This window comes from Panthera uncia, chromosome B1 (assembly GCF_023721935.1).
Source record: "Panthera uncia isolate 11264 chromosome B1, Puncia_PCG_1.0, whole genome shotgun sequence".
Taxonomy (NCBI): Eukaryota; Metazoa; Chordata; class Mammalia; order Carnivora; family Felidae; genus Panthera; species Panthera uncia.
In genome coordinates, this window is record NC_064811.1 from 147,050,312 (window position 1) to 147,069,360 (window position 19,049).

The window sequence follows — 19,049 nt, forward strand, 5'->3', positions numbered from 1 at the left end:
GCTACACAGTTTACAGAAGACTTGCATTCACTTTTCTTTTAATCTTGACAATATTAGGGGGTACCATTAGTTCTCACCTTACGGAGGAGAAAACCGAGGCTCCGAAAGATAACTTACCCCAAAATTTGATGATGATATGAAGCTATAGAACCAGTCCTTTATTCTAATTCTGGGCCCTTCCTATATTCGGCAAATATGTGGCAAACACCTACTGTGTTCTTATGGCCACAAAGATTCAAGATTTATTCCACTGCCCTCAAGGAATTCACACCTAGTGGAGAAGAGAAATTGCAATCTTGTAGGATAAAAACTCTGTAATCAGCCTGAGGCTTGGTGAAGGCTTCCTAGAAGAGAACAGCCAGGCGGAATCTTGAAGCACAAGCTGCAGGAGTCTAATGAAGGAGGGAGCTGTGTACCAGCCAGAAAGACAATGCGTGCAAAGACACAAAGGCAAAAGAAACTCAGTGTCGTTCAAGAGAGCTAGGGCTTAGCATGTGTGATGGGAAAGTGGGGGCGGGGCGGGGGGAGAAAGGAGAGGATAAAGAGCGCCCTATACTCGGCATTTGGATTTTCCTGATGTCTCTAGGGAATGAAGAAAATATTTAAAGTAGGGAAATGACACGATCAAATTGCATTACATAAAGATCACTCCAGCTGCTGTGAGGACAGACTGGAGAATACCCTGGCAGAGGAGAAATGATGTAATGATGCAGACAAAATTTAATATTTGTCATTACTAAGGCAGGAGGTTGTTGCGGGTGGATCTGAGAGATATTTAGGAGGAACTGGTAATAGCCAAGGAGCTGGCCTAATTGGTGGTAGAGCCACTCGCAGTGTACAACAGGGACTAGAAATCCAATCTGTTTTGAGCAGAGTGGGTTCTACGAATCTAGGTCCACCTGCACGTAAGTGACCTCCAGTAGGGAGCTGGCTATTCAGGTCTAGTGTTCCAAGAAAAGGTCTGAATTGTAGAGAAATATGTCATTAACCTCAAAGGAAATCATAGAATGGCAAATAATAATTGCGACCATGCACTGAGTACTTGCTATGTATCTGGCACTGTGAAAAGCACTTTCAGTAGATTTTCTCATTTAATCCTCATAACAGCCGAAGGAAGGAAGTATGACGATTAAGTAGTGCTTAGGGAGTGGCTTTCATATACGGAAAGGTCCAAAAGAGGATCCTGAGGCTGATGTTTAAGAGGAATGGCAGGAGACCACTTTCTACTATACACAAGAGGCAACATATCTACCTCCAGTTGGCGGAATTTTCAGTTCCATCCTTTCTCTGCATGCCTAGGACAACATCCTGGATTGGCTGTCTGGGTTGGACAGCCTATTCCCACCTGCTTAAGCCTTTGCGAAGGGAGATTCCTCAAACATGGTGCCCTGTGGGGTTCTTTTAGCCCCTAAGTCATCAAGGTCCCCCAGCATGAAGGTGATAGAAGAAAAGGCTGTTTCAGTGCCTTGAAAACTGCCTGTTCCACTCCACACCCAGGGAAAACAGATCACAACTGTTCCTTGAGACACTCTGGATTCCAACTAGGCAGCATCAGCCTAGTCCAGGTCAACCAGGGCCAGGCAGGCAGGAGGGACAAAGTGCCCTAGACTTCATTTTCAGTGTGGCAGACAGTTGCCCAAGTCATTGTCTCACATTGAGAAGGTGCTCCTCGAAAGCAAGCAAGAGCAGCTTTGTCTTATACTTAATGGTGGGTAATTTGTTAGCCTCTCCACGCACGCCCAACATTGATAATTTGGGAGTTTGTTGTGTGACAGGAAAGGATCAGTTGCATAGAATTCTGAACACTGGCTTTACTCTAATTATTATTTTGCCTCGTTATTAAAGTTGACTCGAGTTTTTGTCTTATGTTGGATTCAAACTCTAAACACAAGTAAGACTAGCTGCTATACTCCTCATTAGAGGAAACATCACCTTGTCCCAATGGCCCTTGAAGGCTCAAAGTCCCATGCAACAGAGCTGATATATTTAAAGGAGCACTGCCCAAGTAAAATGGTACAGACTTCCAGTTTTGCTTTAAATTTGCCCTTCTGAACCCAAGACTATTATATTTTGGCTAAATTATTCTTGGTTTGAATGAGAACGTGGGGTGAGGAATGTGGATGATGGAGTGGTAGAAGGAAGTATCCTAGAGAGTTGATCCATACTCAGCTAAACCGGTCATGGAGACTGGTGGACCCCCATATTTGCAGCTAACTCTCTTCAGGGAGTAAGGCGCCCCGACTAAGAAGCTACCCCAGGCTCTCCAGCTGTGCAATCTGGGGAAATCAGCACCCTGGGCTCCAGGATGAAGGAAGGGGCAGGAGCATCTCTAAAGCGTTCTGCAAGGTTAGCATTCACTCAGTCCTAACACAAGAATAAACAGCGTTCTATCCTCTGTTGCTTTTCCATCTGGTATGGGTAAGGGGTTCACTGTATGTTGACACGTGATAGCATCAGAGAATGTAAGAACAGAAATTGGATTTATGAATAGACCACCTAGATTAAAAATCAATAGATGTGTGTATATTATATTGTCTACACATAATACACACATGTGTGTACATATATACATATATATGCATATGTGTGTGTGTGTGTGCGTGCGTGTGTGTATGTTGTATATACATGAGGGAGAGAAATAGATCCAGCGAAATCGGTCAAGATATGCAGCAGGTTGATGACAAAGCCAGGTCCAAAGTACAGATTTTCGAACTACATGTCAGGTAATTTGCCTACTGGTCTCTGTATGAGTCAGGTAAGTCATCAGAACACCGGATGATGTGATAAGATTCATGTGTAATCAGCTCCATGTGTAGTGTGTTTCCTTCCCCCACCATCATTAATACTGTATTAGAAAAAGCTGCAAGTTCTGGTGACAGCATGCTTCTTCTTTTAAATGGGGGCTCTAAGAATTTACCCCTCCTTTTAATATTAACGCTACATGTAAATTCGCTGAAGGAGAATATCATTTTTCAGAGGTGATGATAGGGATCCATTTAATGGGAGAAGCTAAAAGAGGAAATTATCCAGCTTGTCCTTCCACTGAGGGTAATGTGGGGGTAGTGAGCCCTGTGGGCACTAGGCATGGGAAAGAGGGCACTTCCCCTGTTCCATCCCAGCTGTGCGCCCTGAGCAAATAACTTTACCTTTCTGGGTCTCAGTTCATCTTCAGAGAAATTCAGAAGTTGAATTAGATCATTTTAATGAACGCTGACATTCTGAGATGTCATCTGGAGAAATTCCGAAAGCAAACTGCCCCAACTTTTAGCCACTGCACCTAAGTCTTGTCTAGACTAGGGTCTAAGAGTGGTTTGCAGGCTACTGTCTTCACTTAGTTCATTCAGTATTCATTCGGTAAATATTTAAGTGCCCCATGTACTAAGGCCTGGGGATTCAACCAGTGTAACCCGACCAATTAAGGAAGCAGTAACAGGAAAACGTGCTTTTCAGGTATAATCCCAAAAGTGACCTATAGCCTCTGAATCTGACAATGCATCACTCTGCCACAGCTGGCTCTGGGTCCTGGGCAAGTCACGGCCTCCCCAGCCTGGCTTCTTCAACCCGCCCATCTTCAAGGTTCCCGTCCTGGGATACATTCAGTTCCTGAAAGGCCTCATTGATCGCCTCGGGGCAGCGGCCAACTGCTCCTGTGAACGCTAGACGTCCCAAGTAACCCGAGCCCGTGGCTCCCTCCCATTTGGGGAGAAAAAAAAAAAAAAAAAAAAAAAAGAAAAGAAAAAAAGGATGGGGGGGGCGGGGGGGTGGAATCGAAAAAGGAAAGGCGAAAAATACTGAGAAACATGTTTTGGCAGGCAAGGCCTTCGGAGACTACCATATGTGCTCCATATTGAGCAGGCCCTGGTCTTTGATGTTTTTTCTGAAAGTAAAGACATTATTCTTTCTCAAACTGTGCCTAAGTACTACAGACATTAAAACAATGAGGCCCGAACGAGCGGACCCGGCTCTAAGTGTTTAATTCGTCCTTCACCCAAGTGCTCGCCACCAGTTAGCTCCCCCGTGTGCACCCCGACTGCCGCCCGAGTTGCCAACCCGTCCCGGGCCCCATCCCCCGTTCAGGCCCGCGTTTGTCTGTGTCCTAGAACATCTTCGCGCCAAGTTCGGAAGTAAGTACTTTCCCAAACGCCTGGCGCAAACTCCCCAGATGTTTCCTGCGTCACAGAAACGAGCCCAGGTTGGATCTGAAGCATTCTTACCACGGCGGGTCACGGGGCCCGCCCGGCGCCCGCGAGCCCGGGTCCTCCGCGAGCTGCGGGGTGCGCCGGGGGGCCTCCCGCACTCCCCGGGTTCGCGCCCACGGTGGCTCGCTGGGGAGAGGCCAACAGGGCGGGAAATTGGAGGGGTGGGCATTTTATTACTTGCAGAATTGTGAATCACAACCGAAGATCCCTAGTAAATTTACACTCCGATCTCTGGGGAGCTGATCAGTCACTCACGGGCTGATTGTAAATTCCTCCTTCTCTGTGCCTCCCTCGACCCACGGCCGGACACAACGGGGACCTTAACGGGGGACCTAAATCCACTCGGGGAACGGGGAGGCCTGGGCCCGCCGTAAGCGACAGACCAATAGACCGGAAACTCTCTACCACGGGGCAGGATCGTGGCGCGAACCCGGGACCCGCTCTCGCGCGAGCGATGCTTCCCAAACTGGGGTACCTCCAAGGTGGGCGGGTCGTGGAGGGCTCTCGAGCCAGAGGAGCGGCGGGCGAGGCCCCGCTGCTTCCGGGTCTCGGCAAGTGCTTCCGGGGTGCGCACCACGCGGCTGGTTTCTGCGCTTACAGATCATTACAAATAGCCGAGGAGAAGATTAGCGCCAACAGAGCACGGCGATGACTACGCTTGGGTGGGTGACAGTAGGGCCCCTCTAAGTAGCCGTAGTCAGGCCCCAGGGCTCAAGCACGTCAACATCTACACTCCGCTGACCCAGAGATTCGAGAAGGGTGGGGCGGGGTGGGGGGCACAAGAGCGCCGCTTCAGCATCCTGGTCCCACCCATGATCGCAGGTACTCGGACACGGCCCAAGTCACCCCTTTACCCCGAGTAAATTCGCTGAGATGACCTTTCTGTGCTTTGGCCCAGGAAGGTCTCTGCTCCTGGTCATCTGGACTGGGCCTGCCTCAGTCTTGTGAGCTCAGCTCTGGACCGTCGAGGGTGAAGAAAGGAGCACTACGAGGCAGAAGTAACTAATATCTGCAATGTCAGCTGGAGCGGGCTCCCTCGACGCCAAGGTGCTTGTTATCCAGGAGGAATCAGCTTGTGTTGGGGCGCTGGGCTGAGAAATGGGAGCAGATCCTCGAGGTAGTCTCATATATGAGCCTGGAATTAATTGAAAAGGCACGGAACACACGCACGTGTGTGTGTGTGTGCGCGTGCGCCTTTGCTTACATTTGCTCTCAAATAACTGCCCCTTTTCCTTTGAAGCGACTGTTTTGTCAACCAGGATCTATTGTCTCAGCTCCCACTGTGTGCTCAATATCGCCACCAGACCCTTTGGGGCATTCAAGGCCACAGAAGACTAGGTTCTTGCTCGTGAACCTTGCTCAGGACTGGGAATTAGTGGAAGAAAGGGAGGTCGCCCATTAAAATTACTTATTGTGCTGCACTTTTTTTCTGGAATGAACTAAAGGCACCCTGAGAAGAATATGATAATGTATGCTTGCACTTCCGGGCTTGGCTTCCTTTTTCTGACCGTTCCTCAACTGGGCTTTTCCTCCTCAAGAGATTTGGAGGGTGAGTAGAGAAACTGCCAGCCCAGGTAAGTATGGAAGCCACATGGTCTCATGAATGGAAAAAAGGAAATCATCTCCAAATGCAACCAGGCAGGTGGGGGTAGATGGAGTCTGAGAAGGAATGGGAAATCTGAATAACCCCCAAGGCAGCAGACTCCATACCCAATGGTGAGGTGTGAGAAACAGTCAACATTTGGAGTCAGAAAGAGTTTTGGCAGCTGTTAGATAACTTCCTGATCTACAATAAAGTTCATGTGACCTAGAGGATGTTTTCCGCAATTCTGTTGCCTGGCTACCTTCCTCTCTCTCCAAGTCTGCGAGTTTGAGAGATTTTTCTGGGTCTGCATTGAATGGCGGTGCTGGCTGAATGCATGCCCTCCAAGGGGTCCTGACAGATGGCAGCTGCTCAGGTTGGACAGGCGCAGTCCAGGTCTCACTGATCCGTTGCCTCCTCAGTTTTCACCTGCCAGGTGACATAGAGGCTCCCCTTTTTGCGATGGGGAATCCAGGTGTCCCCCATTTCTGGCACCCAAACTGTTTGTTCCAGACCTTACCCAGATGGTGCAAACTAAACTTTTTTTTTTCCCTACGTAAAGTCCCAAGCGCCTTACTCAGTCCCAGTGTCCTCAGGCCACAACAGCCAAGTTTCTGCAAGGCGGTCTCCCATAATCAGTGCCTAACCACTATGGAAACACATGCAAGATGTTTACTTTCTTTAGTGGAAAAAAAAAAAAAATGCAAAGGGAGCCCGGCTAGCTCTTCAAGACTCCCTGGAAAGCATTGTGCATTGAGAGAGTCCCAGATCCTAGCAAAGGATGATGCAGGTGTTACCTCTCAGTCCCTGTGGCCAGCTAGTCCTCACATCCTCCCACTCCCAGAACGCCTAGTCATGCATGTGCGGACTGGCCCACAGGCACGTGAGTAGGAGGCCGTGCTCCATGGGCATCACAGGTCTGGATATTTGCACAGGTTCTGGCCTGTTTGAGGGACCATCCTTTGGGTCTGTAGAATGTGGGCAGCTGAAGTGCAGCTGGAGGGTAATAGAAGTAAGTGAAGAGCAATAGCAAGAATGCAGAGATCAAACCTTGCCAACTAGGGTCAGAGAACGTACACGGGGGCAAGTTCTCAAACTTGCACTGGTGAGATGCAGAGGTCAGGGTTTGGAATTTTGCAGAGCTGTTCGTAACTGGTGGGGGGAGGGAGGTGATCAACCCAGCAACCATACCTTGGCGTGGGAAGGGGAGCTGGAAGTTTTGTCACATTTCTAGAGCTTCTAGAAAGAAACTGCATCTTTTCTCTAAAGATGAATAAACAAATGCACTATGATGAGGATCATCAGGGCTAGGAACGGCACTTCCAAACCCCTTATTGGGCAAATGTCCCAGTTTTGCAAAGGCAGAAATAAACTCTGAGGCCAAGATGCCAGCTCCAGTCTAGAAGCTAAGACCCAACCCAGGTATACCTGGCCTCAGAAATGCACTAAGCACTGGCCTCTGACAGGGAGGTCAAGCGGGATCTTCTCCGGGAGCTGTGGATGTGTCCAAACTCCTGATGGATTCTGGGGGCAGGGTTGGTCATCATCAGCAAAGGAGAGACTTACCTTAAACCTACCGCTGGGAAGGAAGTGGGAGTAGTAAGTCTTCTTAAGTATGCCAGGAATGTCTCCCATTTTCTGCCAACCCATAAGCACATTATAGTCTAATTGTTACCCATAAGTGCCTTCCAGCCCTGCACAACTACAAACTCTGGAGCTCAGAGCCTACCTGTGTGCCTGACTTTGCCTGACATGGAGTGGATGCCAAAGAAGCAGCTATGGGCTTTATCATCGGTGCAATCCCCAGCTCGCAGCCATCTCGCAGAACCCAAGCTGTCCCGGTTTTCTCATTTGGATCCATTTCTTTTTGCTCTTGGCATAAGAAATCATTCTGGTCACTAATGACTGTAATAAGATCACTCTGGCTTAAGTCACCCAGGATGGCCTGGAGCCCAAGAGGCTCCCCTGGGGTGGTGGATGCAGGGCCCCTCCGTATGGGTGGGGGAGGGGCCTCCACCTGACGTGGCCACACCTCCCAGGGCTTTTCCCACCTCCTTCTCTGCTGCCACCACCACCTTTCCCTACCCACCGCCAGTAGGTAAAGCCCCGCCATAGACCAGACCATGTGAATGTGCCTTTCCCAGGCAAAGAACCCCACAGATCCTGAACAAGGGAATTGGGTTGGAGAGACCAGTGGAGGAACCCAGTGGAGACCAACAAGCCTTAGCTTCAGTTGTTAGAAATTGAGGCGGGGTTCCAAACACCCTTCCAATTTTGTGTACAAGTATTTTCCTTTTTCTTTCCCTCTCTTCCTACAGTTTTCTTGCTCTTTTCATTTCTCTCTTGAATTTACTGATTTTGTTTTTTCTTTTTATAGTTTCCAGACCGCCAGAGTCTCTGAGAGGAGAGGAGATTTTATACCTGAGTCATGCCATTCTGGTTGGAGGAGGAAAAACCAAGTTCAGTTCAAATTGGCGACCTAGTCTCAGTCTCATCGTCAGGCTCTTCCACTTGGCGTTCCTAAGGTCAAGTGTGGTGCCATGAGCAGCCGCAAAAAATGTAGCAAACTATGATAGAGGAGAAATACATGGATGCAGGGAGGCTTTCTTAACTCCAGAGGGAGGAGGTAGAGGGACTTAACTAGCTGGCATTTAGGAAATCATCATAGTCTCTCCCTCTCCCACCACAAGGACTATAAAGTGAGTTAATATATCCTGATAGGGTTTTTTTGTTTTGTTTTGTTTTTTTTTATTCTATTAAATGATCATTCATTTAGCAGCCTCCAGGTTTGGAACAGTGCTCCAGGGGCAGTTAGGGCCCAGAGGTCTTAGAATAACCAGAAAATGAGGAAATGCACCTGATACCCCTGAATTTCCCATCCATGCCCAAGGGGAACAGGGAGCTCAACAAGGGTGAGTATAGCTTTAGAGACTCTTTAAAACAATTCATCCTGAACGCCCACCTGGAGTCTGTGCCCCATGCAGCTGTACTGACCAAAAGAGAAGAATGTGGGCATCTGGCTCCCTAATTCTCCTTGCCCAGGCCCAGCAACAGGAGACTAAAGGAAAAGGAAAATGGGGAAGTAAAAAGACAATGGAGAGCATCTGGGTTAGGACTGTGCCTGTGTAGGAGAGGAAACAAAAATTTCCCTAAGCGAGTCTCAAATCACAATTGCTCCCCCTGCCCCCGGCCACACACAGACCTCTACACCCTCCCTCCTTGCTTTTTGGCTTTACCTGTTCTGTCTGTCCCCTCTTTCCTTCTGCAAATGCCTCAAATTCAAAATCTAAGGCATTTTCTCGAGTGTAGGCGAGCAGTCACCAGACAGCCTCTCTGTGGATGAAAAGGAAGTCCATGACCCCAAGAAGCAACTACTGAACAAGTTCTGGGAAGTAGGGGTGCCAATAAGAATGTTTGGGTGGTGGAACCCCCAGGGTTTCACTGCTAGGAGTTGAACCATGGGTTTCCAGAGCCCACACTCAGTCCTCCCCCCAATTTAGGGGCAAGTGGTCTCTTCTGCTCGCTGGACAAAGCCTGGCCCTGACAGGTGGAGAAAGGTCCGAGGCGGCACTTGGAAGTTTAGGACCATGTTAATTGCTTCCTAGGTCTCCCCGGGCTTCAAAGCCCCAGGCTGAAGGGGAGTATTTGGGCTCAGTTCAGATGCTCGTGGCAGGAACAGAAACTCAGGTCCAGTGAATCTGAGTTTAAATCTTCCCAACCCTGGTGTGATGGGGAAAGAAAAGTGTGGGGTAGACTTTGGACTCTTCTGGCTGAGTAAGAGATTCCTGGTAACTGACCTTCTCATGAATATTTTGGGGGAATAGGTACAAAGGTGCTACAGCTTAAAATGGTGTCCAAGGCTTCAAGTCCTTAGAACCAATTTCCCACCACTTACATCACTCTCCAGGAATATATATTAGAGACACATGGAAAGCAGCTCATCTCTCTCTTCAAGGTCAACCAGAGACCTAGCCCAGGCTGCAGGACCTATCTGTGTCATCAACTCTCAGGATGTTGCTAGAAGCAAGAGGATGGTAGTAAGGATCCCTAAAATTTGTTTGGATGCACAGACCTATGGCTCTGATCAGGTCCCTCCTCTCTGCACCTCAGTGTCCTTGCAGGTACACAAGGTTTGGAAATACTCCTCTTATGGTTTGTCAAGATCGAGCAATGTACAGCCTATAAAATGCTGGACCCTTAATAGGCTCTCACTAATAGTAGTTCTTTCTCTCATGTTCTGGAAGTAGGGGCAGGCAGATTTTATTACTTCTCTTAAAAAAAATCTTTTGGGGCGCCTGGGTGGCTCAGTCGGTTGGGCGGCCGACTTCGGCTCAGGTCATGATCTCACGGTCCGTGAGTTCGAGCCCCGCGTCGGGCTCTGTGCTGACAGCTCGGAGCCTGGAGCCTGTTTCGGATTCTGTGTCTCCCTCTCTCTGACCCTCCCCCGTTCATGCTCTGTCTCTCTCTGTCTCAAAAATAAATAAACGTTAAAAAAAATTAAAAAAAAATATATATATATATTTTTAATTAAGTAAGCTCTACACCCAAGGTGCGGATCAAACTCCCCACCTTGAGATCAAGAGTTGCTTGCTCTATGGACTGAACCGGTCAGGAACCCCTACTCCTGTTTTCTTGATGGAAGAACCCAGGCCAGGTCCTGGAAGAGCAGCAGAGGACCACCCATAACTTCCCTGACTTAGATTGAGCCCCTTGGCCAGCGCCTGAGTTCTGCTGTGGTAGTGGACTCTCAGCTCCTCCCCCCCCCCCCCCCCCCTAGCAACTAGGAGCCCAGGCCCAAGGTAGGGGAGGGCCTCCTGCACCAAAAGGGGGCCCAGTCTGTAGTAATCAGACTCTGAAAAGCTCCTGCCATAGGTTGGACGTGAGTAACTCTGAGTTCATTTGACAGCCAAAGGGCAAGCAACTCTTGGTGCAGAGAGCGGTGGCTTCCCCAGGCCAGCCTTGCTGCCTTGTCCTCTCCTCCAGAGCAGGCACACTCATTGTGCCCCACCGGGCGCTGGGCTCTAATTCCCCCTACCCAGTGCCCACCCCTTACCCAGATTTACAGAGCAGCCTGGGATTCTCAGGGCTGCCGAGTGGCTGCTAGAGGAGGAAGGAACGTGGGGAGCCCTGGGCTCTGCTGTCTCCACATCCCTTAATGCCCAAATGCTTGTCCAGGAGCAAAGGCAAGGAGGTGGTGCCTACTACCTAAGCCAGGCCCTACTCCTTGCTTAAGGGCTACAGGCAGGCCTTGTTTTTTTTAAAAACCTGCCACCCTAACCCTATACAATTACCAAAAGCCAAAACAGTCCCCAAATCTTATTTTTTCCCCCACAACCGCCCCGCCACACCTGAGGGCCCCAGTCAGCGGCAACCGCCGTGGGCACCACCTTACTAACCTTTGGAGGTAGATCTAGGAAGGAAGAGAAGAAGCAAACTGCCCTTCAGGATGAGAGAGCAATATTCATTCCTATCACTAGGAGAAGGCGGATGATCTGGAGCTGTCGCCCCGGAGGGCTGGCTTGGTGCATGGAAGTATTTAGCAGGTTCAGTGCTATTACTGCCTAACAGGGTGTGAAAAGGAATATGAATGTGAAATAGTGTGGGGAAATGGAGAGTTTCCAAAGCAGGGAGCGAGGCCCCTCCACTGCCCCGCCTGGAAGGCTCAGAGTCCCTGCTGCCTCACGAGCAGCGCCAGGAGGCGCTGCCACTGGCCTGAGACCACTGGGGGAACTTGTGGACAAGAGATTAAGGACCCGACGAGCGGGGTGGTGTGGAGTCTACAAAAGGCGGAAGGTGTGTCGGGAGTCAAGCTGGCAGCATAAGGGAGAAACCTAGGCAACGGGCTCTCCCTGCCTGGCTGAGGAGGCAGACCCCTGGCAGCTTCTCGGAAATTCACCACCTCCCTACCGAATGCACCGATAAAGACGGACTTCTTACTAATTTTTTATTAATTCTATGAAACAGCCTATCAATCCACTGAGTAAAAATGACAAGAAGTATGCGGGTGCTTTCTGCAGGTGGTGGGAGTGGAGGTGAAATGGAAAGGTCCTCGTTGATGGAAATTTCTCCAATTCCAGATCGAGAGCGCACAAACCCGACAAGCATCCCTACACTACAAGGACTCCTCCTCGCCATCTGACAATAATCCCCCATCCTGGCGCACACAGGGGTTTAGACTCTCCCACCTCCCAGGCCTCGGCAATCCCAAATTCCAGGCCTCCCAAACCACTGAACGGCAACAGGGGGAGCCAGACCCCAGGCCGCGCCCCCAGGCTAGGTTGGTGCCTAAGCGACTTCCCCTGGGACGGGAGCGGGGCCTCCAAGGACAGCACTAGAGAAGGCCTGGGACCAGGGTCTCCCTGGTACAACGTAGAACTACCTCTCAACCCCCAACCCAACTCGCCCGGAACCGGGCTCTGGACCGTCGTCCAGGTCTTTTCCAGACGCGAACTCTGCTACCAAGTGACGCCTCTGCGCTCGGGGCCGTCTGGCTGGAGTAGCACTCACAGCCCGGGAGGCCGAAGTGCGAATGCCTCCCTCTGGGACAGGTACCACTGCATTTGTGGGGCGCATTGCTAGTTTGGAAACGCTTGGGGTCGGGAGAGATAGCCCGCCTCCCTTTTGAGAACATTTCCGCAGACCAGACTGCACCGGAGCAGTTGGGCGACGGGTGCAATTGGCCGCAGATAGTACCAGGTTTGGAAACAGACCCCAGCATATAATTCCAATTCCCCAGTACTAAGGCCTATTCCAGAATCGGTGGCCGCGGTCACCCTGGTTTTCTCATGCACATCATTCAACGTTCTAATCCAAAATCAAAGTTCCAGGACCTGATTTTGAGAGGGGCACCGATGAGAGAGGAGGGGGGGCGGGGGGCGGGCAGGACAGACAAGCAAACGCTCGCGCGGCGGGAGAACGGGGAAGCACCGGGACTTGGGGACCTCGTCAGCCTGAAAAAAAGCCCTCGCAAGTCTCCAGCCTCAGGTTTCTGCCCCCCGAACCTCCGGAGTCGAGCCCCGCGCTCCTCCTCCCGGGAGCGGGAAGGACGGAACGGGCGGCCGGAGGTGGAGTCGATGCCTGCGGCCCCAGCACGCGGCCAAGCCAGCCTCGGCCCCCGGCCTCCTCCACCCGCGCCGGCGGCACGACCTGAGCTCTCAGCTCCTCCCCCGGGCCCCGCGCACCCCTGCCCTGCGCCTCGGGCCTGGCGGCGGCCGGCCAAACCGCCTTTCTTTTCCTGCCTTCCCCAGTGAGCTCACTTCCTCCCCGCGCCGCTCCCTTGCGTCAGCCGGAACCGGCTCCCGGGCCGGCCGCAGCGGCGGGGCGCACAGACTCCGGGCGCGGCGCCTTCTCCGCGCCCCTGTCCTTCCCCGAGGCGACGTCCGTGAGCGGAGAGAAGCTCCACTAGCAGGAAAGGGGAGGTCGAAACCTCTGCGAAGAGAGAAAATGGCTTCATCCGTCGCCAGACTTCGCGCGGGCAGGAGCGCCGAGAGAGCGAGGCCCGACCGGGCAGATTCATCGTGACACCGCCTTGACTCGGGCCCAGCAGCCTGCGGCTGTCTTCTTTCCTTCTCCCCCGCTCCTTGTCCCCTTGTTCTCCTTTAGTCTTCACGTGCGTTAAAAAATTCATATGCAAGCACGTTGAAAAAGCAACTTCGCATTTTAAAGTCGGCAGCAGCGGAGGGAGAATTACAAATAGGATTGGGTTTAATTAGCTGGTAATTCTCTTCGCTTGCCCCCATAATTAAACAGAGATTCTAGAGCGGCTTCAGGGCTCACAAGTGATTATTACAAGCATATTTTACATTTACATTAAAGTGCTGTCCCCGGGGTGTAATCCAAGATTTGGCTGCATTTATTCGGATTTCGAACCTGAGCGCTGAAGCCAGAATACTGCTCCCCAGCTCTGTTGTGGGATGGCTGGGGGGGAGGGGGGGGGCGGGGAGAGAAGCTGTTGTTTAGTTTCCCTGGCTGATTTTCTATTTTGTCCAGTTCTGTTTCCGGGGCGAAAGAAAACACAGCCGAAGGCTGGAGAGCCTTCAGCCTCAGATGCCACCGACACTCACGCCAAAAGAATTTGTTTTAAAAAAACCCATCCTTTTTTAAAGCGTGAAATTGTGCAAAACTCAGAGCCACCTCGGTGGTTCCCCACCACACACACACAGGGGCACATCCAGCCCAGACACTATAGGCCCCACAGCGGATGGGGCTGCCCTTCGCGTGGACTGTCTCCCCGTAGAGATCCGGAAGCCCTGTTTCGTGACTATTCAGTCCCTCCACTCCCGCGCTCTCTTCTCTCCCATTTCATCTTTGTCGTCGCAGCGATCTACCCACCTTCTTCCCTCTGCGACTCCCTGCGAATAGGCGCGACTTCCCTAGCCGAGCCACCGCCTCTGTCGGGTCCCGGGACGCGGCCAGCCCGGAGCTCCAGAAAGGCACTGGAGAAGGCCTGGGGCCGCGCTCTCCCCGGTACAGCGTAGAACTATCCCCCCCACACCCCACCCCAACCCCCGCCCGCTCACCTTGGGACCTCGCAATGCGAGTCGTCCCCCACCCCCACCTCCGCCGCCTGACAGTTTCCAGGCTCCAGGCGAAGCGCGTGTCCGTGTTGTCACCAGATCCACGAGGGCTTTTGATGAGAGCTGCTTCCCTTTTGAAAACACCATTCCCTTTCCCCAAGAGAAAAGGATCTATTTTCCTGGACTGGTTTAAACACACACACATACGAAAAGTATCTGTGCTGTGAAAACATCAGCCTTTAACAGTTGTCTTGGAGTGGAGTAAAGACTTTCAGGAAATGATGGAGATAGGCCTGCTCAAGTAACCCATCCCCCAGACTGTCATTTCTCTGGCTACCTCTGCTCTTGCCTGGCCCTCTGCATCATTTTTTTTTTTTTCCTTAAAACTTTTCCGAAAGCAGCCTCTTCCTTATTTATGCCTTTATCTTAAACAAAAGATCCCTGGAAATAACTACCAAACCAGAGGAGAGGCTCTCACCACTCCCAGTTTCACCAATTAGGGGCACAGGCTGGCTAGGTACCAGGAACATCTTTGAGCCCAAGTCTACTCATCTGGAAAGAAATGCTTAGAAGAGATGAATTCTAAAGGCCTATTTCCACTCTTAAATTCAATACTTTTCAGACACAACGTTTCTTCTTACTTCTGAACTATTGAAGATATACACGTATGTACATTCCAGGAAGGTTCTGTGACAAGGTGCAGACGAAGAGGACATTTTAAACTTCTGACAGTACCCTCTTTGGCTGCTTCCTCCCAAACCAGCTTTTCCCTCTGAGCACAGAAAGAGAACACCAAGGATAGGTCTCCTGAACACAGCCAGCGTCTAAGTCCACTTGTGGTCACATGATTCATTAGGAACCTCAATCCTCATCTGACCCTGCCAATTCAAGCACGCCAGTGAAACCCCATAAAACCAGCCAAGAGGCTGGCCAACATATGCACACATTAATTAGAGTTATGTGGGCCTTTGGCTTGCAGCCTGATGAACGGCTCCAGGACTTCAGGGGGCAAAGGGTTTGGGGTCCTTTTCACCTACCAATGCCCTTTGGTCCTGCCAGGGCATCAGCTGAACATAGTGGGTGATCTGAAAGCCAACCCCCTGAAAGTTAACCACGGTCACTAAGAGTAAAACCTGGCAGTGAGTCCCTGCAAGGGACAGGCAAGAATTTGTTCAAAGAAGATAAAGAAAATCAGTAGTGAGGTTTTTTGTTATTACCGCATCTGGTTTCATTACGAGAGAGAGAGAGAGAGAGAGAGAGAGAAGGCAGGGGAAGCCCAAAGTGAAAGAAAAGAAATTTTTAGCATTTATACACTTAACCACACTCTCTCTGAACACACACACACACACACACACACACACACACACTGTAATGACTCTAGTTTATCAAAAACCTGAAGAGGCTTCCAACCCCATTTACAAGGATAATGGAAGGCTTGGTGAGGAGGAGCACGTAGGCTTGAGCCAATTTAGCAACCACAATTCTGGCCAGGTACCAGAAAGTCACAGAACATCCTAGATAGCAGAACTGGCTCCATCCCTGGCAGGGGGCCCCATGCATGGTACTTTTCCTACAAAGGGTGTCCTTTTTACTCCATCCACATCTGACTCCTTGATAGAGCACGGTCAAGGTCAGTCACTGCCAGCCAGCAAGACCTCTTAGGCTCTCTGAGCACTGCACTGATATATATCTCTGCTCTGTATTGGGAGGGATCACCTCTGGCTTTATCTTCATCATCTCTTGTTGAATTGTAAAGGACAAAATGCCTGGGGTCTCTCAAGTCTGCATCTGCTTACTTATTACACTGCCAGATGTATCTGCTGTTTTATAATATGTGTGCCCGTCCCAGTCCCTTTCCCCATTAGTTATAATCCATACAAAATATCTACAGGCTAGAACATGGCAAAACCTCTCTTATAGGGGGAAGGAATTCATTACTTATTTGACGCGTAACAATTTAGTCCTTTCCAATTCATGTTCCGATGTGTTTTCCTCCAACGATGAGGAGCCATATCCCCACAACTCTAGGATGTTATAACCTCACTATTTCTGCTTGCTTTTCTTCCTTCCCTTCTTTCCTGTTTCTTTATTCTTTGGACTCAGCCACAGAGAAAAAAACAACCCAGTTTGGAGCTTTAGAAATCGTTTGTTCTGCATGTGCCCCGTCTTTTCCTTCCCAGATACTTTTAATTACAATCAGGAGGCATCTTACACCCTGGCCAGATTGTATTTGGTTCGAGCCTCTTTAAAGTTCTTCAAAGCTTCTAGGGGCGCCTGGGTGGCTCAGTCGGTTAAGTGTCTGACTCTTTGCATTTCGGCTCAGGCTGTGATCTCACAGCTCTTGTGTTCCAGCCCCACGTCATGCTCACAGTGAGGGACCTGCTTGGAATTCTCTCTCCCTCTCTCTCTGCCACTCCGGGTGTGCCCCCTCTCCCTCTCTCAAAATAAGTAAGTAAACTTAAAAACACAAAGTTCTTCAAAGCTTCCAGGGATCTCTCCCCACCCCACCCATCTCAAGCCCTCCAGATTAGCAAAACGGATACACACGGAGTAACTTGCATCATTCTAGATCCATAGAGATTATATTCCTATTTGCTTTTCTATGGATTGGGGAGCTCAGGAAAGATATGCAAGAAATGTACAATGGGAGAAGCACCTGGACAGATATTGACAGTAAGACTATTCACATGTGCCTTTTGGTGTATTTTTGAGCCATGAGAATGTACTGCATAGTCCTTAGAAATTAACCTGATCAGGACATATGTGAGAGATGCTAGATGCTAAATATATGCAGACATAATATCACATATTAGGGAGGAGGATCTAGAGGAGATCTAGAAAAACATGCAATAAACTTGCTGTTTTGCTTCATGGGTCATAATCTTGAAATATGACTAGAAAATAATATTTTGTGCAGATGTATGCAGAAGTATAAAACTTTAGGTGAGCAAAATGCACAGTACTCATCTCCTCAAATATTCCTCTCCTATTCCCAGATGAGAATATTTGTCAGTTTAAAGCTATTTGCTCCTCCCATTAAGTCAGGTTTCACATACTTGTTGGACTGGCTGAGCCCTCAGTCCTAAGTACAAAGGTTAAGCTAGAACACAACCGAAAAAAGACTGAAATTTCCTAATAGACACTTGAAAATGGACAATTTGCCTCCCTTGGATGAAGAGGACAAGATCCTTCCCTGGAAATGGCTGCCCTCGGTGGCTCCCCCTCCAAGCACACCCTGACAGTCTTCTGAGGTGGGCTAAACACCTTGTCCTAGGACGTCTGCTCCTTTCCCTAGGCTTTAACCAGATGCAAAAGTTTTTATTAGGCAAATTCTATGCAGGAAACAATATTTTCAGGCTAAATAAAAAAAAAAAAAAGGAGAGTATAAATTCCTTTAGTGATGTTAACACAACCAACCCAATCCACCCCCAGGTCCTTAGATGGCCCTTGAACGCCATAAAGACTTGAAGTCCAAACTGCCATGCTCTTTAAACAATATTCAAACAAACCACTCCACCCTACTGGGGGATGCAGTTCATCAGCTAACATTAGTGTTTACATCTCCTGCGGTTTTTCTTGTTGCATAGCCCCTGCTAGTAAACAACCGAAACCAATCTCATGGCAAAGGTCAAATTGCAAAACAAAAGGGCCTTTTAAAAACTCTTATTTCAAGGTATGGTATATAGAAAACGAATAGGGAATAATCTTAGCTCTACCCACCTGTGTTGATAAACAAATCCTCCCGAAACACAAAATCAGATCACCTTTTCCCACAAAAACAGGTGGTTAACTACGTGATTTCCAAGGAGGTATTCTTTTATTAGAAACCAAGAGAGATTTCAGAAGCTGGACCAGGAGAAAGAACTGGTCAATGTTTGTGAAACCCCAAAATGTGGCATTTGGGGAAAGGGGAGGGGGTAGGAAGGAAAGGGAAGGGAGTTGAAAGAGCCCTTGGTTTCTCCAGCTGTTCCCAGAAGTTGGAACATATGGTGCCAGGGCTTTCCAAAGATGACAAGGGATAGGCAGTAAAATTTTTTTCCCCCCTAAGACATGCCTTTACCCAAATAAAGATACATCTTCAGGCTGGAGACATTTCTTCCTTCCATAGTGGAATGGGCAGAGGTCGCTTAGAACCAATTCTTATCATTTAGTGAAAATAATAGTGATTATGGAAGCAGCAGAAGGAGTCAAGGTGTTCATGCTAAAAAACTTCAAGATCAGGCCTGGCCCGGAGTGGAAATATCCAAACTGGTTCTTCATATTTCACGTTTTATAGACAGAATTTTCCCTAAAGGATATACTTTCACTAGGTCATAAATGCACCAACAGAGGAAAGAGAGCGCAAGAGGTGTGTGCGTGTGTGCGTGTGTGTGCGCGCGCGCGCGCGTGCGAGTCCAGCGGCGGGGCGGGCGGGGGTGGGGGGGGGTTGGGAGGTAGGGTCTTGGGGCGGAGGGGTATGCCACCCCTGAGGAGAGCAGAGTTCAGGGACAGGCGAATAGAAACCATCCTCCGTGAGGCTTCCTAGGGCTTCTGCTTCGTTGTTTTTAGTTCTTACATTTCTTTTGGGTTCCACCGGAGCGCCTAATTGCCCCAAGTCCAAGTACTTGCTTGCCTAAAGACCACAAGAAGTGGGATGGGGGAGAGAAACGTGGTTTTCAGAAGTTCATTACAAATTTAACTCGTGGAAGATTTTTAGTTGGGGCCTCAGTACCTGAGCCTAGGTGGCAGGGAAAGAGGTTGTCTGACGACTTT

General features: G+C 49.7%; 1 long non-coding RNA gene across 3 annotated transcripts in view; it reads right to left on the bottom strand.

Annotated features, from left to right (window-relative positions):
- Nucleotides 1–14,382, bottom strand: part of LOC125923217 (uncharacterized) — a 29,706-nt gene extending 15,324 nt beyond the window's left edge. Inside the window, exons 1-3 of one of the 3 annotated variants that reach the window (XR_007457956.1) lie at nucleotides 14,301–14,382; nucleotides 9,018–9,114; nucleotides 8,203–8,839 (exon numbers count right to left, since the gene is read on the bottom strand). This is a non-coding gene — a long non-coding RNA (uncharacterized LOC125923217). The other 2 variants (XR_007457955.1, XR_007457954.1) reach the window with 2 other exon arrangements.
- Nucleotides 14,383–19,049: the final 4,667 nt, after the last annotated feature.